Here is a 22,954-nt window from a genome sequence, read left to right as displayed (position 1 = left end):
ATATCCAGCTACTTCATTGAAGCTGTTTATCAGGCTTAGGAGTTCTCTGGTGGAATTTTTAGGGTCACTTATATTTACTATCAAGTTTGGGTATGTTGTGGCTTCATTTTCATTAAACTACAAAAGTCCTTAATTTCTTCTTTATTCCTTCCTTGACCAAGGTATCATTGAGAAGAGTGTTGTTTAGTTTCCACCTGTGTGTTGGCTTTCTATTATTTATTTTGTTATTGACGATCAACCTTAGTCCATGGTGATCTGATAGGATGCATGGGAAAATTTCAATATTTTTGTAGATGTTGAGGCTTATTTTGTGACCAATTATGTGGTCAATTTTGGAGAAGGTACTGTGAGGTGCTGAGAAGAAGGTATATCCTTTTGTTTTAGGATAAAATGTTTTGTAGATATCTGTCAGATCCATTTGTTTCATATCCTCTGTTAGTTTCACTGTGTCCCTGTTTATTTTCTGCTTGCATGATCTGTCCATTGGTGAAAGTGGTGTGTTGAAGTCTCCCACTATTATTGTGTGAGGTGCAATGTGTGCTTTGGGCTTTACTAAAGTTTCTTTAATGAATGTGGTTGCCCTTGTATTTGGAGCATAGATATTCAGAATTGAAAGTTCCTCTTGGAGGATTTTACCTTTGATGAGTATGACATGTCCCTCCTTGTCTTTTTTGATAACTTTGGGTTGGAAGTCGATTTTATTCGATATCAGAATGGCTACTCCAGCTTCTTTCTTCAGACAATTTGCTTGGAAAATTGTTTTCCATCCTTTTATTATGTGGTAGTGTCTATCTTTTTCTCTGAGATGAGTTTGCTGTAAGGAGCAAAATGTTGGGTCCTGTTTGTGTAGCCAGTCTTAGTCTATGTCTTTGAATTGGGGAGTTGAGTTCATTGATATTAAGAGATATTAAGGAAAAGTAATTGTTGCTTCCTTTCTTTTCTGTTGTTAGATATCGCATTCTGTTCTTGTGGCTGTCTTCTTTTAGGTTTGTTGAGGGATTAACTTCTTGCTTTTTCTTAGGCGTGATTTCCGTCCTTGTATTGGTTTTTTTCTGTTATTATCTTTGAAGGGCTGGATTCATGGAAAGATAATGTGTGCATTTGGTTTTGTCGTGGAATACTTTGGTTTCTCCATCTATAGTAATTGAGAGTTTGGCTGGGTATAGTAGCCTGGGCTGGAATTTGTGTTCTCTTGTGGTCTATAACATCTGTCCAGCCCCTTCTGGCTTTCAAAGTCTCTGGTGAAAAATCTGGTGTAATTCTGATAGGCTTGCCTTTATATGTTACTTGACCTTTTTCTCTTACTGCTTTTAGTATCCTATCTTTATTTAGTGCATTTGTTGTTCTGATTATTATGTGTCAGAAAGAATTTCTTTTCTGGTCCAGTCTATTTGGAGATCTGTAGGCTTCTTGTATGTTCATGGGCATCTCTTTCTTTAGATTTGGGTTGTTTTCTTCTATAATTTTGTTGAAGATATTTGCCGGTGCTTTGATTTGAAAAATCTTCATTCTCTTCTACTCCTATCATCCGTAGGTTTGGTCTTCTCATTGTGTCCTGAATTTCCTGGATGTTTTGAGTTAGGATCTTTTTGCATTTTCCATTTTCTTTGATTGTTGTGCCGATGTTCTCTATGGAGTCTTCTGCACCTGAGATTCTCTCTTCCATCTCTTGTAGTCTGTTGCTGATGCTCGCATCTATGGTTCCAGATTTCTTTCCTAGTGTTTCTATCTCCAGCGTTGCCTCAAGTTGGGTTTTCTTCATTGTCACTACTTCCCTTTTTAGGTCTTGGATGGTTTTATTCAATTCCATCACCTGTTTGGTTGTGTTTTCCTGCAATTCTTTAAGGGATTTTTGTGCTTCCTCTTTAATGTCTTCTACCTGTTTAGCAGTGTTCTCCTGTATTTCTTTAAGTGTGTTATTAAAGTCCTTCTTGATGTCCTCTACCACCATCATGAGATATGCTTTTAGATCCGGGTCTAGCTTTTCCGGTGTTTTGGGGTGCCCTGGACTGGGGGAAATGGGAGTGCTGGGTTCTGATGATGGTGAGTGTTCTTGTTTTCTGTTAGTAAGATTATTACATTTACCTTTTGCCATCTGGTAATCTCTGGAGTTAGTTGTTATAGTTGTCTCTATTTTGAGATTGTTCTTCTGGTGATTCTGTTAGCCTCTATTAGCAGACCTGGGAGACAGGCTCTCTCCTCTGAGTTTCAGTGGTCGGAGCACTCTCTGCAGGCAAGCTCTCCTCTTACAGGGAAGGTGCACAGATATCTCGTGTTTTGACCTCCTCCTGGCAGAAGATGAAGGCCCAAAACAGGACCTGTCCCAGAAGCTGTGTTGGTTTGGCCTCTCACAGAAGCTGTCAGCTTGTGTGGAGCACACTCTCACCTGTGCAGAATATGTTCGGTGGAGTCCCGGAACCAAGATGGCTACCGCCAATCTAGAGGCAAACGCCTCACGGGCTGGGTGGACACCTGTCCTCTGGCCAGGAAGGTGGCCAGATGTCTGGGGACCGAAAAGGGTGCTGCCTCAGTAGCTCTATGGCTCCCGCCTGTCCCAGAAGCTGTCAGCTTCTGTGGTGCACACTCTCACCTGTGCAGACAAAGTTCTGTGGAGTCCCGGAACCAAGACGGCTCCCGCTGATCCTGAGGCAAAGGGCTCCCGGGCCAGGTGGACACCTGTCCTCTGGCCTGGAGGGTGGCCGGATGTCTAGGGCCCCAAAAGGGTGCTGCTTCAAAGGCTCTGTGTCTCCTGCTTGTCACACAAGCTGTCAGGTTCTGTGGTGCACACTCTCACCTGTGCAGACTAAGTTCCTAAGTTCGGCGGAGTCCCAAGACCAAGATGTCTACTGCAGATCCTGAGGCAAAGGGCTCCCGGTCCGGGCAGACACCTGTCCTCTGGTCTGGAGGGTGGACGGATGTCTGGGGCCCAAAAAGGCCCTGCCTCAGAGGCTCTGTGGCTCCCGCCTGTCCCAGAAGCTTTCAGCTTCTGTGGTGCACACTCTCACCTGTGCAGACTAAGTTCCTAAGTTCGGCGGAGTCCTGGAACCAAGATGGCTATTGTAGATCCTGAGGCCAAGGTCTTCCGGGCTGGGCAGACACCTGTCCTCTGGCCGGAAGGGTGGCTGGATATCTTGAGCCCTAAAAGGGTGCTGCCTCAGAGGCTCTGTGACTCCTGTGTTTCCCAGAAGCTGTCAGCTTCTGTGGTGTACACTCTCACCTGTACAGATTAAGTTCCTAAGTTCGGTGGAGTCCCGGAACCTAGATGGCTTCTGCCACTCCTGAGGCAAAGGGCTCCCGGGCTGGGCAGACACCTGTCCTCTGGCTGGGAGGGTGGCCAGATGTCTGGAGCCCCAAAAGGTTGCTGCCTCAGAGGCTCTGTGGCTCCCGCTGATCCTGAGGCAATAGGTTCCCGGGCCGGGTGGAGACCTGTCCTCTAGCTGGGAGGGTGGTCGGATCACCTGAAGTCTTAAGATCCCGTGGCTGGTGCTGTGAGTAGCTGGCGGGTGTCAGCCAACTCTGCACCCTAGCTAACCCGATGCTGATCGGACGGGAAGGGGCTTGTGCCTCTACTCAGGCCGGGTTTTCTGCTTCCCTAACTAATGCAGTCTCAGGTCCTGCACGATTGTATTGGAGCAGATGCTGTGTTCCACTCACCAGAAGTCTTAAGATCCCGTGGCAGGTGTCAGCTGAGTCTGTGCCCTAGCTACCCCAGTGCTGGTCAGACCGGAAGGTGCTTGTGCCCCTACTCGGATGATGGTTTTTATGTGTTCTTGGATTCAGTTTGCTAGGATTTTATTAAGTATTTTTGCATCGATATTCATAAGGGAAATTGGTCTGAAGTTCTCTTTCTTTGTTGGGTCTTTTTGTGGATTAGGTATCAGAGTAATTGTGGCTTCATTGAATGAATTGGGTAGGATACCTTCTGTTTCTATTTTATGGAATAGTTTGAGAAGAGTTGGAATTAGGTCTTCTTTGAAGGTCTGGTAGATTTCTGAACTAAACCCATCTGGTCCTGGGCTTTTTTTGGTTGGGAGACTATTGATAACTGCTTCTATTTCTTTAAGGGAAATGGGACTGTTTAGATCCTTAACCTGATCTTGATTTAAATTGGTACCTGATATCTGTCTAGGAAGTTGTCCATTTCATCTAGGTTCTCCAGTTTTGTTGAGTACAGCCTTTTGTAGTAGGATATGATGATGTTTTGGATTTCCTCAGGTTCTGTTGTTATGTCTACTTTTTTCACTTCTGATTTGGTTAATTAAGATACGGTCCCTGTATCCTTTAGTTAATCTGGCTAAGGGTTTATCTATCTTGTTGATTTTCTCAAAGAACCAGCTCCTTGTTTGGTTGATTCTTTGAATAGTTCTTTTTGTTTCCACTTGGTTGATTTCAGCCCTGAGTTTGATTATTTCCTGCCATCTACTCCTCTTGGGTGAATTTGCTTCCTTTAGTTTTAGAGCTTCTAGTTGTGCTGTCAGTCTGCTAGTGCATTCTCTCTCTAGTTTCTTTTTGAAGGCACTCGGGGCTATGAGATTTACTCAGGACTGCTTTCATTGTGGACTATAAGTTTGGGTATGTTGTGGCTTCATTTTCATTAAACTCAAATAAGTCTTTAATTTTTTTCTTTATTTCATCCTTGACCAAGGAATCATTGAGTAGAGTGTTGTTCAGTATCCACGTTAATGTTGGCTTTCTATTTTTTCCCTTTTAAAAAATATTTTATTGGGTAATTATTTATCATTTACATTTCCAATGATATCCCAAAAGACCCCCACACGTTCCCGCACCCATTGCCCCACCCACCCACTCCCACTTCTTGGCCCTGGTTTTCCCCTGTACTGAGGCATGTAAAGTTTGCATAGCCAATGGGCCTCTCTTTCCACTGATGGCCGATTACACCATCTTCTGATTCATATACAACTAGAGACATGACCTCCAGTGGGGTACTGGTTAGTTCATATTGTTGTTCCACCTATAGGATTGCAGATCCCTTTAGTTCCTTTGGTACTTTCTCTAGCTCCTCCATTGGGGGTCGTGTGATCCATCCAATAGCTGACTGTGAGCATCCACTTATGTGTTTGCTAAGCCCCGGCATAGCCTCACAAGAGACAGCTATATCTGGGTTCTTTCAGCAAAATCTTGCTAGTGTATGCAATGGTGTCAGGGTTTGGAAGCTGATTATGGGATGGATCCCCAGATATGGTAGTCTCTAGATGGTCCATCCTTTTGTTTGAGCTCCAAACTTTGTCTCTGTAACTCCTTCCATGGGTGTTCTGTTCCCAATTCTAAGAAGGGGCAAAGTGTCCACACTTTGGTCTTCCTTCTTCTTGAGTTTCATGCGTTTAGCAAATTGTAACTTATATCTTGGGTATTCTAAGTTTCTGGGCTAATATACACTTATCAGTGAGCACATATTGTGTGTGTTCTTTTGTGATTGGGTTAGCTTTTTTTTTGTTTGGGAAACTATAATGACTGCTTCTATTTCTTTAGGGGATATAGGACTGTTTAGATCATTAACCTGATCTTGATTTAACTTTGGTACCTGGTATCTGTCTAGAAACTTGTCCATTTCATCCAGGTTCTCCAGTTTTGTTGAGTATAGCCTTTTGTACAAGGATCTGATGATGTTTCAGATTTCTTCATGATCTGTTGTTATGTCCCCCTTTTCATTTCTGATTTTGTCAATTAGGATGCTTTTCCTGTGCCCTCTAGTGAGTCTGGCTAAGGGTTTGTCTATCTTGTTGATTTTCTCAAAGAACCAGCTCCTCGATTGGTTTATTCTTTGAATAGTTATTCTTGTTTCCACTTGGTTAATTTCACCCCTGAGTTTGATTATTTCCTGCAGTCTACTCCTCTTGGGTGAATTTGCTTCCTTTTGTTCTAGAGCTTTTAGGTGTGTTGTCAAGCTGCTAATGTGTGCTCTCTCTAGTTTCTTTTTGGAGGCACTCAGAGCTATGAGTTTTCCTCTTTGAAATGCTTTCTCTGTGTCCCATAAGTTTGGGTATGTTGTGGCTTCATTTTCATTAAACTCCAAAAGTCCTTAATTTCTTTCTTTATTCCTTCCTTGACCAAGGTATCATTGAGAAGAATGCTGTTCAGTTTCCACGTGAATGTTGGCTTTCTATTATTTATTTTGTTATTGAAGATCAGCCTTAGTCCATGTTGATCTGATTGGATGCATGGGACAATGTCAATATTTTTGTAACTGTTGAGTCCTGTTTTGTGATCAGTTATATGGACAACTTTGGAGAAGGTACCATGAGGTGCTGAGAAAAAGGTATATCCTTTTATTTTAGGATAAACTGTTCTGCAGATATCTGTTAAGTCCATTTGCCTCCTAACTTCTGTTATTTTCACTGTGTCCCTGTTTAGTTTATGTTTTCATGATCTGTCCATTGAGGAAAGTGGTGTGTTGAAGTCTCCCACTATTATTGTATGAGGTGCAATGTGTGCTTTGAGCTTTACTAAAGTATCTTTAATGAATGTGACTGCCCTTGCATTTGGAGTATAGATATTCAGTATTGAGAGTTCCTCTTGGAAGATTTTACCTTTGATGAGTATGAAGTGCCCCTCCTTGTCTTTTTTGATGACTTTGGGCTGGATTTGATTTTATTCGATATAAGAATGGCTACTCCAGCTTTTTTCTTCAGACCATTTGCTTGGACAATTATTTTCCAGCCTTTCATCCTGAGGTAGTATCTATCTTTTCCACTGAGATTAGTTTCCTGTAACCAGCAAAATGTTGGGTCCTGTGTGTGTAGCCAGTCTGTTAGTCTATGTCTTTTTATTGCGGAGTTGAGTCCAGTGATATTTAGAGATATTAAGGAAAAGTAATTGTTGCTTCCTATTTTTTTTGTTAATGTTTGCATTATGTTCTTGTGGCTGTCTTCTTTTAGGTTTCTTGAGGGATTACCTTCTTGCTTTTTCTAGGATATGGTTTCTGTCCTTGTATTGTTTTTTTTTTTTTTTTTTCTGTTATTATCCTTTGAAGGGCTGGATTCATGGAAAGATAATGTGTGTATTTGGTTCTGTCATGGAATATTTTCGTTTCTCCATCTATGGTAATTGAGAGTTTGGCTGGGTATAGTAGCCTGGGCTGGCATTTGTGTTCTCTTAGGGTCTGTATAACATCTGTCTAGGCCCTTCTGGCTTTCATAGTCTCTGGTGAAAAATCTGGTGCAATTCTGATAGGCTTGCCTTTATATGTTACTTGACCTTTTTCCCTTACTGCTTTTAATATTCTATCTTTATTTAGTGCATTTGTTGTTCTGATTATTATGTGTCAGGAGGAATTTTTTTTCTGGTCCAATCTATTTGGAGTTCTGTAGGCTTCTTGTATGTTCATGGGCATCTCTTTCTTTAGGTTTGGGAAGTTTTCTTCTATAATTTTGTTGAAGATATTTGCTGGTCCTTTGAGTTGAAAATCTTCATTCTCATCTACTCCTATTATCCGTGGGTTTGGTCTTCTCATTTTGTCCTGGATTTCCTGGATGTTTTGAGTTAGGATCTTTTTGCATTTCCCATTTTCTTTGATTATTTTGGCGATGTTCTCTATGGAATCTTGTGCATCTGATATTCTCTCTTCCATCTCTTGTATTCAGTTGCTGATGCTTGCATCTCTGGTTCCAGATTTCTTTCCTAGGGTTTATATCTCCAGCATTGCCTCACTTTGTGTTTTCTTTATTGTGTCTACTTCCCTTTTTAGGTCTTGGATGTTTTTATTCAATTCCATCACCTGTTTGGTCTGGTTTTCCTATAATTCTTTAAGGTATTTTTGTGCTTCCTCTTTAAGGTCTTCTACCTGTTTAGCAGTGTTCTCCTGTATTTCTTTAAGGGAGTTATTAAAGTCCTTCTTGATGTCCTCTACCATCATCATGAGATATGCTTTTAAATCTCGGTCTAGCTTTTTGCGTGTGTTGAGGTGCCCTGGACTGGGTGAGGAGTGAGTGCTGGGGTTTGATGATGCTGAGTGGTCTTGGTTTCTTTTAGTAAGATTCTTAAGTTTACCTTTCTCCATCTGGTAACCTCTGGAGTTAGTTGTTATAGTTGTCTCTGTTTAGAGATTGTTCCTCTTGTGATTCTATTACCCTCTATCAGCAGACCTGGGAGACTAGCTCTCTCTTCTGAGTTTCAGTGGTCAGAGCACTCTGCAGACAACCTCTCCTCTTATAGGGAAGATGCACAGATATCTGGCGTTTAGACCTCCCTCCTGGCTGAAGATGAAGGCCCAAAACAGGACCTGTCCCAGAAGCTGTGTTGGTTCGGCCTCTCACAGAAGCTGTTAGCTTTTGTAGTCCACACTCTCACCTGCACAGACTAGTCTTGGACGGATCTGGGAACCAAGATGGCTCCCCAAGGTGCTCCTGCAAAACCCTCCCGGGCAGGGTGGACACCTATACTCTGGACGGGAAGGTGCCCAGATGTCTGGAGGCTGGAAAGGGGGCTGCATCAGAAGCTCTGTGGCTCCTGCCTGTCCCAGAAGCTGTTAGCTTCTGTAGTACACTCTCTCACCTGTGCAGAATACTTTTGGCTGAGTCCCGGAACCCTAATATTGGCTTTCTATTATTCATGTTGTTATTGAAGATCGGCCTTAGTCCGTGGTGATCAGGTAGGATGCATGGGATAATTTCAATATTTTTGTATATGTTGAGTCCTGTTTTGTGATCAATTATATGGTGAATTTTGGTGGAGGCACCATGTGGCACTGAGCATAAGGTATATCCTTTTTTTTTTTTTTTTTTTTTTTTTGGATAAAATGTTCTGTAGATTTCAATTAACTCCATTTGTTTTATAACTTCTGTTAGTGTCCATGTGTCTCTATTTAGGTTCTCTTTCTAAGTTCTGTGCATTGGTGAGAATGGCGTGTTGAAGTCTCCCACTATTATAGTGTGAGGTGCAATATGTGCTTTGAGCTTTACTAAAATTTCTTTAATGAATGTGGCTGCCCTTGTATTTGGGGCATAGATATTCAGAATTGAGAGTTCATCTTGGAAGATTTTACCTTTGATGAGTATGAAGTGCCCCTCCTTGTCTTTTTTGATAACTTTGGGTTGGAAGTCAATTTTATTCGATATAAGAATGGCTACTCCAGCTTGTTTCTTTGGACCATTTGCTGGGAAAATTGTTTTCCAGCTTTCATTCTGAGGTAGTGTCTGTCATTTTCCCTGAGCTGGGTTTCCTGTAAGCAACAAAATGTTGGGTCCTTTTTGTGTAGCCAGTCTATTAGTCTATGTCTTTTTATTGGGGAATTGAGTCCCTTGATATTAAGAGAAATTAAAGAAAAGTAATTGTTGCTTCCTGTTATTTTTGTTGTTAAATTTGGGATTCTCTTCTTGCTGCTGTCTTCTTTTAGGTTTGTTGAAGGATTACTTTCTTGCTTTTTGTAGGGTCTAGTTTCTGTCCTTGTGTTGCCGTTTTCCCTTTATTATCCTTTGAAGGGCTAGATTTGTGAAAAGATATTGTGTGAATTTGGTTTTATCATGGATTACTTTGGTTTCTTTATCTATGGTAATTGAGAGTTTTGCTGGTTATAGCCGCCTGGGCTGGAATTTGTGTTCTCTTAGGGTCTGTATAACATCTGTCCAGGCCCTTCTGGCTTTCATAGTCTCTGGTGAAAAGTCTGGTGTAATTCTGATAGGCCTGCCTTTTTATGTTACTTGACTTTTTTCCCTTACTGATTTTAGTATTCTATCCTTATTTAGTGCATTTGTTGTTCTGATTATTATGTGTCTCGAGAAATTTTTTTTCTGGTCCAATCTATTTGGAGTTCTGTAGGCTTCTTGTATGTTCATGGGCATCTCTTTCTTTAGGTTTGGGAAGTTTTCTTCCATAATTTTGTTGAAGATATTTGCTGGCCCTTTGAGTTGAAAATCTTCATTCTCATCTACTCCTATTATCCATAGGTTTGCTCTTCTCATTGTGTCCTGCATTTCCTGTATATTTTCAGTTAGGATCTTTTTGCATTTTGCATTTTCTTTGTTGTGCTCATGTTCTCTATGGAATATTCTGCACCTGAGATGCGATTCTCTCTTCCATCTCATGTATCCTGTTGCTGATGCTGACATCTATAATTCTAGATTTCTTTCTTAGCGTTTCTATCTCCAACATTGTCTCACTTTGTGTTTTCTTTATTGTGTCTATTTCCCTTTTTAGGTCTTGGATTTTTTTTTTTCAATTCTACCACCTGTTTTGTTGTGTTTTCCTGTTTTTCTTTAAGGACTTCTAACTCTTTAGCAGTGTTCTCCTGTCTTACTTTAAGTAAGTTATTAAAGTCTTTCTTGATGTCCTCTACCAGCATCAAGAGATATGTTTTTTAAATCCGAGCCTTCCATTTCGGGTGTGTTAGGGTATCCAGGACGGCTGAGGTGGGAGTTCTGTGTTCTGATGATGGTGAGTGGTCTTGGTTTCTGTTAGTAATATTTTTATGTTTGTCCTTCACCATCTAATAATCTCTGGAGTTAGTTGTTATAGTTGTCTCTGGTTGCAGCTTGTTCCTCCTGGGATTCTGTTAGCCTCTGTCAACAGACATGGGAGTATAGTTCTCTCCTGAGTTACAGTGATCAGAGTACTCTCTGCAGGCAAGCTCTCCTCTTGCCGGGAAGGTGCACAGATATCTGGTGTTCGGACCTGCCTACTGACTGAAGATGAAATCTCGAAACAGGGCCTGTCCCAGAAGCTGTATAGCTTCTGTAGACCACACTCTCACCTGTGCAGACTAGTGTTGGAGGGATCCAGGACCCAAGATGGCTCTCCCAGGTGGTCTGTGGCAGAGCCTGCCTGGGCAGTGTGTACAACTCTCCTCTGGTGGGGAATGTGCCTGGATGTCTGGAGCCTGAAACGACATCTGTCCCAGAAGCTGTGTCACTTCTGCCTGTCGAAGAAGCTGTGTAGCTTCTGTAGTTCGCAAATTCACCTGTACAGAGTAGTCACTGAAGGATACGGGACCCAAGATGGCTCTGCCAGGTGCTCTGCGGCTCTCTTGGCATTTTAAATTCACTTTTTAAATTCTTTATGCTTAGTGTTTTATCTATAGGGTGTATGAGTAAAAAAGTTTTTCTGTTCTTTTTTGTGATTTTTATATTTCTTGTGTTATATGAATGTGTCTTTGGAATAGTTTTATTTTATAATCTTATTGAAGGTCTCCTGCTTGCCTTTGAGATAGGATTCATCTCCTTGATCTTGTGCCGACTTTTGTCGCTCACATACACAATATTCTCAAGGTAAGTGCTGTATCAACTGAGCTACATTTACATCCCCAGAGCTCAATTTGTACTAATAACATTGTTACATTACATCACTTCTGTGTGATCTTCAAGAAAGATAACTTTCCTCAAGTGTATATGGAGGAGGTGAAATTTTCTTAGTTTTAGCAAAAGAGATGGTAATTTCAAGGAGAGTCTCTGAAGCTAAGCTGTCTCTAAGCTGTCATGTAAGTGTGGAGGACACCACAAATGTTTTGGAAGGAGGAGGGATACCTTGGGGGATCCAAATTGCTTTTCCCTGTCCTTTAAGTTGGATATTATTATTGTTAGTTTAGTTTTGTTTAGAATGACTGCGATCAGTCAATCCATACAGACAGATGTAGTCTGGGGAGAATGGCTCACACATGGACACCCAGAGCACAGCTGTTCCTACTCCACTGTTCTCATGGAATTAGGGAAGTTCACTTTTCCATTTCATGGAACCATGTTGCAACAACTTCACACTGAGAAGTGCCTTCTCCAAATGACATGATAACTGTGGGTCGACATGGTGATGATCTGATTCCATTTCTTCCTTATAACTGCTTCTCAGGACCTCATTCTACAAGGATGTTTATCAAAGGCCCAGCTGGGCGAATGTTTCTTTTTTCACTTCATTAATAGTGAGAACAGTAATTAGGTGGTAGAATGAAGCAGCATTTTCTATAATGAAGGATTATAGAATTCTCTGCTTAGAATACTACTTTTGAGCCATACTGTATGATAAGCACACAACAGATGCTTGTAGACATAGAAGTATCAGTGTAATGATTAATAAAAATTCACAGATTTCACTTAATGTGATCTGTGATTATGTATGTGACAGTAAGAGAGGGGTACTTGAATAAGGATGGGGCAAGGAGAATGGTGGCTAGAAAGAGGAAAGGTTGAAGTAGTGAAGATCATCACTGGTTATTATATATTAGTTGAAAATATCATGAAACCAATCAGTTTTTACAGTGGATATACACTGATATATATGTAAAACATAGTCTCCTATGCAATATTTTAAGGAACATATTTGAAATGGGAATTTTATATAATTCAGTCTTTCACTCAAGTGATGTACAGGTATTCTTGTTAGTAGCCCTTCAACACACTATGTTAGTGTTCTATTCTTGTGCCAGCAGTCCAATAATTTCTCACACACAGAAACATGTACACACACACACATGTACACATGTACACACACACATTTCTAATGAACATTCTTATATCTTTCACAAACTAATGTTATGTAACTTGTGCTTTGGGTATGATTGCTTCCTTAGTCTCTTCAGTGACACTTCTGCTGCGGCTGCTGCTGCTTCATCTCAGGGGAACTGTCTTGTAAGTGTGAGAATGTAATACTCTAGGCAGTGTCTATGTACTTATAGTTACACCTGCCCTAAACTCAAATTTCAAAAACAATTCTTGCATTTAAATTATTTAAGGGTATCAGGCAATGGCAATGAACTCATTCTTTATTAATGTGTGATCAAGATGTAGTTCTGTTGCCATACATATTTCATAAAGTTTCCATGAAACAAGTTTGGGTGGCTAAGTTCTTTATCTCCTGAAATCCCTAAAGATTTCTTGCTGCTGACAGTGAACAGTATACCAGACACCATGAATCTTGTTACCTGAATTCATATAGTCACTTTATGTTCTCCCTGAACAGTCCTATTATATTAGGTCATTACTCAGTAAATATGCTAAGAGTTAAAAGGAAAATGAGAGTTTTCATATATTTTGATGTTTCTTATATTTCTATGTCCAAGAGCAAAAGGCAAAGATCACTATAAGTTCATAAATCAAGGTTGTTCTACAATCAAATACTGTGCTAATGAAGAGAAAAATTGTTTGAGGGGACCATCCCACAGTCCCAACTCTGACTCATAATTGTTCCTGTATGAAAGAATTACAGGGATAGAAATGGAGAGGAGCCTGAGGAAAAAGAAGGTCCAGCAACAGGCCCAAAGTAGGATCAAGGGGAGGTCCCCAGGCCTGACACAATTATTAGAGCTATAGAGAGCTCTAAAAAGGGACCTATCATGACCACACTCCAGAAGATCCAACAAACAACTACAGGAATCAGATATAGTTATTTGTACCCAACCAATGGACAGAATCACCTGGCCCTGTTGTTAGGGAAGGCTACATTAAAAAAAAGTTCTATATTTTTAAATTAATTAATTAATTAATTAATTAACTAATTTATACTCCATATTTTATTTGCCTCCCTGTAGACCACCCCCCAACTTCTTCACATCCCACACCTTCTCTCCACCACACCCTTTGTCCACATGAATGCCCCAACACTCTACTCCTTCTGACCTCTAAACTCTCTGGGTCCTCCAAACTCTTGAGGGCTAGGTGCATCATTTCTGAATGAACATAGACCTGGAAGTCCTCTACTGTATGTTTGTTGGGGGCTTCACATGTGCTGATGTATGCTGTCTGTTTGTTGGTCCAGTATTTGAAAGATCTTGGGGCTACAGATTAATTAAGACTGCTGGTCCTCCAATAGGATCACCCTTCTTCTCAGCTTTCCCGAATTCAACAACAGCTTTATTCCATGGTGATCTGATAAGATGCATGTTATTATTTCAATCATTTTTCAATTAGATATTTTGTTCATTTACACTTCAAATGCTATCCCCAAAGCCCCTTATACCCTCCCCCAGCCCTGCTCCCCAACCCACCACTCCCATTTCCAGGCCCTGGCATTCCCCTCTACTGGGGCATATGATCTTTGAACGACCAAGGGACTCTCTTCCATTCTTTGCTGCATATGCAACTAGAGACACAGCTTTGGGGGTGAATTGGTAGTTCATATTGTGGTTCCACCTATAGGGTTGCAGACCCCTTTAGCTCTTTGGGTACTTTCATTAGCTCCTTCATTAGGGGCCCTTCGTTCCATCCAATAGATGACTGTGAGCATCCACTTCTGTATTTGCCAGGCCCTGGCATAGCCTCACAAGAAAGAGCTATATCAGTTTCCTCTCAACAAAATCTTTCTGGCATATGCAATAGTGTCTGGGTGTGGTGGTTATTCAATCTTCTTGTATTAGGTGAGGTTGTTTTTTGACCAATTATATATATATCAAATATGTATATATATCAAATATGTATATATATATATCAAATATATATATATATATCAAATATATATATATATATATATATATATATATATATATATATATATATATCAAATACATATATAGTCTATTTTGGAGAATGTACCATGCAGTGCTGAGAAGAAGGTGTATTCTTTTAGAGTGAAATGTTCTGCAGTTATTGTTAAATCCACTTGTTTACAACACAACTTTGATTATTTTTCCTGTATCTCTCTTTGTATGAGTTTCCCTGATCTATCCATTGGTGAGAATGGGATGTTGAAGTCTCCCACTATTGTGTGCGGTTCAATGTGTGTTTTGAGCGTTAGTAAAGTTTCTTTTATGAATGTAGGTGCCTTTGCATTTGGTGCATAGAATGTGCATGTTCAGAATTGAGAGTTTCTCTTGGTGGACTTTTCCTTTGATGAATATGAAGTGTCCTTTTTCATCTCACTTGACAGATTTTGTTGAAAAATCTATTTTGTTGGCTATTAGGGTGGCAACTCTGGCTTGTTTCTTGGGATCATTTGCTTGGAAGACTTTTTTCCAGGCTTTTACTTTGAGGTAGTGTTTATCTTTGTTATTGAGCTGTATTCTTGTATGCAGCAAAATGCTGGATACTGTTTGCATACCTGTTTTGTTAGTTTATGTCTTTATATATGGGAATTGAGTCCATTAATATTGAGAGATATTAAAGACAGATCATTGTTAATTCCTATTATGTTTGTTGTTGTAGGTGGCAATATGTGTATCTGATCCTCTCCTTTTTGTTATGTTTTGAGATGATAATTTTTTTTTTATTCTTGGTGTAGGTACCGCATTTGTGTTGGAGTTTTCCTTCTAGAATCCTCTGTAGGACTTGATTGGTAGATAGATATTGTTTGAATTTGGTTTTGTCCTGGATTATTTTGTTTTCTCCATCTATGTTGACTGAGAGTTTTGCTGGGCATTGTATCATGAGCTGGCATTTCTGTTCTCTTAAGTTCTGCATGACTTCTTTCCAGAAGCTACTGGTTTTTAGTGTCTCTGTTGAGAAGTGTGGTGTAATTCTGATAGGTCTACCCTCATATATTACTTGGATGTTTTCCCTTGCAACTTTTAATATTCTTTTTTTTCTGTGTATTTAGTGCTTTGATTATTATGTGGCAAGAGTATTTTCCTTTTTGGTCCAATCTATTTGGTGTTCTATAGGGTTCTTGTACATGTATGGCTATCTCCTTCTTTAGGTTAGGGAAGTTTTCTTCTATGATTTTGTTGAATATGATTTTGTATCCTTTGAGCTGAGAATCTTTACTCTCCTCAATTCCTATTATTCTTAGATTTGGTCTTTTCATAGTGTTCTGGATTTCCTGCATTTTGGGGAGGGGGTTAGGAGTTTCTTATGTTTTGAATTTTCTTTGACAGTTGTGTCAATATCTTCTAAGGTATAGTCTATACCTGAGATCCTTTCTTCTATCTCTTGTGTTCTGTTGGTGAAGCTTACATTTGTAATTCATGACCTCTTTCCTAGGTTTTCCATTTCAAGTGGTGTGCCCATTGATGTTTTCTTTATTTTTTCTATTTTCCCTTTTAGGTTTTAGATTGCTATGTTCAATGCCTTCACCTGTTTGATTGTGTTTACCTGTATTTCTTTAAGGGATTTGTTTCCTCTTTAAGGGCTTCTACCTATTTACTCGTGTTTACTTTCAGTGAGTTATTTTTTTTCTTTTATTTATTAGATATTTTCTTTATTTACATTTCAAATGTAATCCAGAAAGTTCCCTATACCCCCCCCCCCACTGGGGCATATAAAGTTTGCAATACCCATTGGGAAGAGAGGTCCCCTCAGTGAGTTACTAACAGCCTCCTTAAAGGACTCTATTATCTTCATGAGATAGGATTTTAGGTCGGCTTCCTGATTTTCAAGTGTGTTGATGCATCCAGGGCTTGCTGTGGTGGAATAACTGGGTTCTGATGATGCCAAAGTATATTGGCTTCTGTTGCTTATGGTCTTGTGCTTGCCTCTCACCACTGGTTAGCCCTGGCATTTGCTGGTCTAGCTTTCTCTGTCTAGTGTTTGCCTCTTGTGTCCCTGGATTGCTGCAGGTTTCCTGGAAGGCCTATGGCTCTGGCTGTAGGAGACGTCCTGTGAGGCCTACAGATTGTGAGGCCTTCAGAGGGTCACATGGCTGGCCATAGCTTCAGTACCATCTTGGTTGAAGGCAGTCTCCTGACTTTCACCATATTTGTTATGGCAATTCCTGTTCTACTGCCTTCTTACTTTAGAACAATTTGACTTAAGGTCTCCAAAGACACTTTTAAATTAAGATAAAGTTTTCATATAGCTTCTATCCTGCCTAGATAAATAATCATTTAATTTAATGCTATTTTAAAGATTTACATCAGTAAAAATTTAAAGATCACTGCCTTAAAATATGTTTAGCCTTGTTTTTGATACTGTTATTACTCTCATTAAGTTATAATGTAACCTCCTTGTTTTTCAGAAATAATGTAGAACAAATAATTAAAAACAGACACAGATTGTTTAACTCAGATATGCTTAATATATACTAGCTCTCAATCTTTTTAGAAATCTGTAAAGTATAATGTTAAATGTTTAAGCTTATTATGACAGACAGAGTCTCCAAAATCATAACATTGACCCTCCCCCCAGGTATTTGAGAAGATATGGGCACAGCAACAATGGACTCTACTTGGATTGTAGTATAATAACCACTGAGAAAGACTGCTCCATTGCCTTTTCTGTTGCTAGAGGTTTGCTTTAACTGTGGACAAACAAAAGACACCCAGAGAATTTTGTGTCTCATATTACCAAAAATAAGGTGAGTAATATCTCCCGCATTCCTCCTCCACAGGAAAAAGTCTCTCATCTTCTGGGTCTGATGGTCAGACTACCTCTTACCTGGTTGCAATGGAGACCACAGGGACCTGGGAAATCTGTTTAGGTAATGGACTATAGACTAACCTCTGTTATTTTACTTAATATGTGACATCCAGATTATAATTTATTGTTTCCAGATTTCTGATTACATTGACAGCTAAGCTAACTACAGCTTGACAATTAGAAAACAGACTTTGGCTCTTTATGCCAAAGTAATTTAGTACCCTACTGCATTAGTTCATTACTCAATTTGTTAACTTGTTAAGACTACCAGATCTCTAATCAAAAGGACAGAGAGGTTTGCCTTACTCACAGCTTTCTTGAATAAAGGATCTACAAGTTCAGATGTAACCTTTCATATATGTAAACTGATTCTGCTTATCTAAACTCAGTTTGCAGTGAATAAATGTTTCACATTCCCCCTTGTTATGTCATTTTTATATTAATACTTCAAAGGTCCTAACATTAACTAATTGAGTACTGATAAATTAGCCTAACTCAATATAAGATTCTACTACATGGTCTACTGTTATAATCACAAGTTCAGAAATTTTGGTCTTAGTGGGAAAGGAAGTGCATAGTCTCAAAGAAACTTGAAGTGCCAGCATGAAGGGATACCCGGGGGACCCTAGAAGCTCAGAGGAGAATGGGTTGGGGGGGATGAAGAATAGATAGTAGGAGGGGGTGACTCGGAAGGGGACAGTGCACAGGATGTAGAGTGAATAAGTAAAAAATAAAGTTAAATTAAACAAACAAATATTTTTCTTTAAATTTCACTTTAAAGTCTGTTCATCCTGTTAAGAAATTTATCTCTTTTGTAAACTTATAAGTTCCAGGAAATTCATTCATATCTACTTCTCATGTACCAGACTCCATCTGGATAAGTGCATCTGTCAATCAATAGCCAAATTTCCTACTTGTTGCTTATATCAGAGGTCATGATTCCTTTCCTGTCCCTGGTTTTGGGACTCCCCTCATCTCATCCACCAAAACCTAAGGACTTCAAATATACACATAAGAAAAGTTTTTCTCCCAAACTTAATTAATTTTATTTTCTACGTCTAATATATGTGTTTCAGCATCTTGCCAAGTCCAGGCATTTACTCAAAATCTAAATTCAGGACATCTCCAGAGAAGCAACCTATGGATGTTCCAGTCTACTCTCCCAGAATCAGGCACTTGTACTGGTGCCTGTACAAAGATGATTCCATAGACTGTGTACAGCAAAGAAACAGCCAACTACTCTCCTAATAATTGACTAACATCTCCATCCCTGTTTTCTTTGGTTTTCTACAGAAATGTTGAAAAATCAACAGGAAGCAGCTAAAGATCACGACTACCCTATCCCAGCTTCACCATCACCTCTTTCTAGTTTCTTCTTTCTTTGAGTAAACCAAAATGAAGGAATGTTAGCATATTTTCTAGGCTCTGTCCAACAGTTATGCAGCAATAGCTAGGCCAATCTTGCTATAAAAGGGACTGCTTGGCCTTCTTTCTTTGTCCCCTTTCTCTCTCTGATCCCCCCCTTTATTCTTTCACCGCCTTCTTCCTCCCTTCCTTCCTCTTTCCAATATGTTCCTCACTGGCCTCTTCTCTTCTCTTCTCTTCTCTCCTCTCCCCTCCCCTCCCCTCCCCTCCCCTCCCCTCCTCTCCTCTCCTCTCCTCTCCTCTCCTCTCCTCTCCTCTCCTCTCCTCTCCTCTCCTCTCCTCTCCTCTCCTCTCCTCTCCTCTCCTCTCCTCTCCTCTCCTCTCCTCTCCTCTCCTCTCCTCTCCCCTCCCCTCCCCTCCCCTCCCCTCCCCTCCCCTCCCCTCTCCCCTCCCCTCCCCTCCCCTCCCCTCCCCTCCCCTCCCCTCCCCTCCTCCTCCCCCTCCTCCTCGTCCTCCTCCTCCTCCTCCTTCTCCTCCCCTCCCCTGTCCTCTCCTCTCCTACCTTACCTTTTCCCCTTTTTCTTTCTCTCTACCATTTCTTTCTCTGCCTCTACTCACTTCTCAATCCTGTTTCATGCTCCTAAATAAACTCTGTTCTACACTAGACCAGTTATGCAGCTGGTACATTTGGGGAGGGATGCCTCAGCATGGGCCCACTGACATACCTCTTCCCACCAGATCACACTGAACTCTACAAAAGATATGCTTGGGTTTTACAAAACACATCATCAGCCATCCTTAATCTGTAAAATTTGAAACCCAACAAACACCAATCTCTGACATTTCTAATATTACTTTATTATGCTTGCAGTCAGGAGCCTAGCATAACTATCCTCTGAGAGGGTTAGCCCAGAAGCTGACTGAAATATACAAAGATAACCACAGCCAAACATTGGATGTAGGTTGGAGAATCTTATGAAAGAGTTGGTATCATGCATATGCATTCTCGTCATTTCTGTTCCCCCAAAATATAGAGTTCTCTATACTCATTGAATACAATACGTTGATATTTCCACATGAATCCTCTTTCTCTTTTTCACTTTATATTATAAACACCCCCCCCCCATGGTGAGTTTATTCAAGAAAAGATCCTTGCTGATAGTGATGAGCATATTTTAACTTATTTGAAATAAAGAATAGTTTACATATATGATTGTAGCCTTAATAGTGTGTTCTAATTATTATTATTTATTTTCTCTTAAATCCCTTCCTGACTGCAATTTTCCCTCCCCGCACTCCTTCCAATCCCTTGACACTGACTCTTCTTTCCTTCAAATACTCCTCTTTTTCCTTTGGAAAAAAATGGCAAACCTCCCATGGATATCAACTGAACATGGCATAACATGATACAATAAGAACTAGGCACAAATCCTCACATTAAGGATGGATGAAGCAACCCAGTAGGAAGGAAAGGATCCCAAGCACAGACAAAAGAGTGAAAAATACCCCACCCACAATTAGAAATCCTACAAAATCACCACACTGAACAACTATAACATATACAAATAGGATATTGTTCAGACCTATACAAGGACCATGTTTGTTGGGTTGGTCACTGTGAGCTTTTGTGATCCCTATTTAGCTGGATCTGTGGGCCCTGATAACTTTGAGCACTTAATTCCTCTGCCTCCTACAATCCTTTCTTTGTTTCTCCTGACTCTACCTAGTTTTTTGGTTACTGATTTCTTTATGCTCCCATCAAATGCTAGATGATACATCTCTGGTGGCAATTGGATTAGGCACCTAGCTGTGAATATAGCAGAATATCAAAAGTCATTTTCATTGACTTTGGTTTTTGTCCAGTTGTGTCTGGCTCTATTTTGAGTCTGTGGGCTGCCCTGCCTCTTGTTCAAGGCCATCCAGGCAGTGTCAGTCTTGGGTTCCCTCTAGTGGCTTTGGTTGGAACAGGCATTGGTTGGTCACTTCAAGTTCCTTGTCAGCATAATCCCAGAACTTTGTGCAGGCAGGAGAGATTGAAGACTGAAGGTTTGTAGATGGGTTGGTGTCCCAGACCTACTGCTGTGAGCCTTGCCTGATAACAGAAGATGACCAGCTCCAGCTCTATATCCCACATTACTAATTTTCCCTAGGATTTCTCTCCTGTATTACATTAGGTTTGGTTGGTGGATTATAAATTTTTCTTAGGCTGTCTATATTGTGAAAAACTGTTGTTCCATCATTCATAGGAATAGTATTGGTGAGTATATTGTTTTAGATTGGTTGTCATTTTGGACATGAAATGCATTGGTGCAGGCTCTTCTGGGTTTGAAAGTTTACCTTGAGAAATGGGGTGTTCCTACTCCCCCTTTTCCCTGAAGTTTGGGAAATTCACTTTTCATTTTGATGGGTTTTATTGACTTCATATTTTTCTCTTAAAGATTTTAATTTACTATTTTTTGTTTTGTTTTGTATGCTTAGTGTTTTTTTAAAAAAATTTTTTTTATTTAATCTTTTTTTAACAGTCAACTTTTTTCCCCCTCCTGGTCTACCCTCTGACTGATCCACATTCCATATTCCCTCCCCCAACCCAAGTCTCCACAAGGATATCCCCATTCTCACCCCACCATAACTCCCCACTCCAAGGGGCCTCAAGCCTTTTGAAGGTTAGGTGAATCTTCTCTGTGTCCAGACCCGGCAGTCTTCTCCTATATATGTATGTGCAGGGGAACTTATATCAGCTGGTGTATACTGCCTTGTTGGTATCCCAGTGTCTGAGAGATATTGGGGGTCCAGGTTAGTTGAGGCTGCTGGTCCTCCTACACGATGGCCCTCCTCCTCAGCTTATTCTAGCTTTTCCCTAATCCAACCACAGGGTTCAGCAACTTCTGTCCATTGGTTGGGCATAAATATTTGCATCTGACTCTTTCAGCTGCTCGTTGGGTCTTTCAAAGGGCAGTCATGATAGGCCCTTTTTTTGTGAGCATTCCATACCCTCAGCAATAATGTCAGACCTGGGGCCTCCACTTCAGTTGAATCGGATGTGGGTTAGTGGGTTTCCCAATCTGTAGGTTGCTGATTTGTCTTATTGACTATGTCCTTTGCCTTACAGAAGCTTTCCAGGTTCATGAGGTCCCATTTATCAATTCTTGATCTTAGTGACTGGGCCATTGGATTTCAGGAGATTTCCCCCTGGAAATTTCAATGAGTTTAAATGTCTTTCCATCTTTCTTTTCTGTTAGGTTCAGTGTATCTGGTTATACATTGAGAACCTTGATCCACTTGGATTTGAGTTTTGTGTAGGGTGATAAATAAAGATCTACTTTTTTTTTTTTACATACAGACTGTCTGTTATATCTTCACCATTTATTGAAGGTGCTTTTTTTTTTCCAGTGTATATTTTTGGCTTTTTGTCAAAGATCAAGTGTCTGTAAGTGTATGGTTTTATTTCTGGGTCTTCAATTCTAATTTATTGATTAACCCATTCATCTCTGTTCCAATATCATGTAGTCTTTGTCACTATTTCTCTTTAGTATAGCTTTTAGTTAGGGAAGGTGATTCCCCCAGAAGTTCTTTTATTGTTAAAAATTGTTTTTGCTATTCTGGCCTTTTTTCATTTCCAGATAAATTTGAGAAGTCCTCTTTCCATGTCTTTGAAGAATTATGTTGGCATTTTGATGGGGATTGCATTGAATCTGTAGATTGCCTTCGGTAGGATGACTATTTTTATTATGTTATTATGTTATGTCTGCTAACCCATTAGCATGGGAGATTTCTCTATTTTTTAAAATGTTCTTCAATTTCTTTCTTGAAGTTATTGTCATAGAGGTCTTTCACTTGTTTGGTTAGAGTTACACCAAGATATTTTGTATTACTTGTGACAATTGTAAGCAGCAATGCTTTCCTAATTTCTTTCTTATCTTCTTTTTCAATTGCATAAAGGAATGCTACTGATTTATTTGCATTAATTTTATATCCAGCCACTTTGCTGAAGTTTTAACTATAAAATGCATGGAAAAATTTGTTTGGTTCTTTTGTTTTTGTTTTTGGTTTTTGGTTTTTCGAGATAGGGTTTCTCTGTATAGCCCCGGCTCTCCTGGAACTCACTTTGTAGATCAGGCTGGCCTTGAACTCAGAAATCCATCCATGTCTTCCTCCCAAGTGCTGTGATTAAAGGCATGTGCCACCATGCCCGGCTTAGTTTGGGTATTTTTATTTGTTTGTTTTTGTGTGTACATTCTGTGTGCCTCTTAAATTATATGATAGTGTCTTTGGTGCAGTTTTCCTCTACAATCTTATTGAAGTTCTTGTATTTTCCATAGACTTGAAATTCTTGTCTGTCACCTGTGTCTATAATTTAAAAATTT

Source organism: Mus caroli, unplaced genomic scaffold (assembly GCF_978045245.1).
Source record: "Mus caroli unplaced genomic scaffold, Mus_caroli_1 scaffold_7, whole genome shotgun sequence".
In the NCBI taxonomy this organism is placed as follows: Eukaryota; Metazoa; Chordata; class Mammalia; order Rodentia; family Muridae; genus Mus; species Mus caroli.
Note: the sequence above shows the minus strand (reverse complement) of the source record.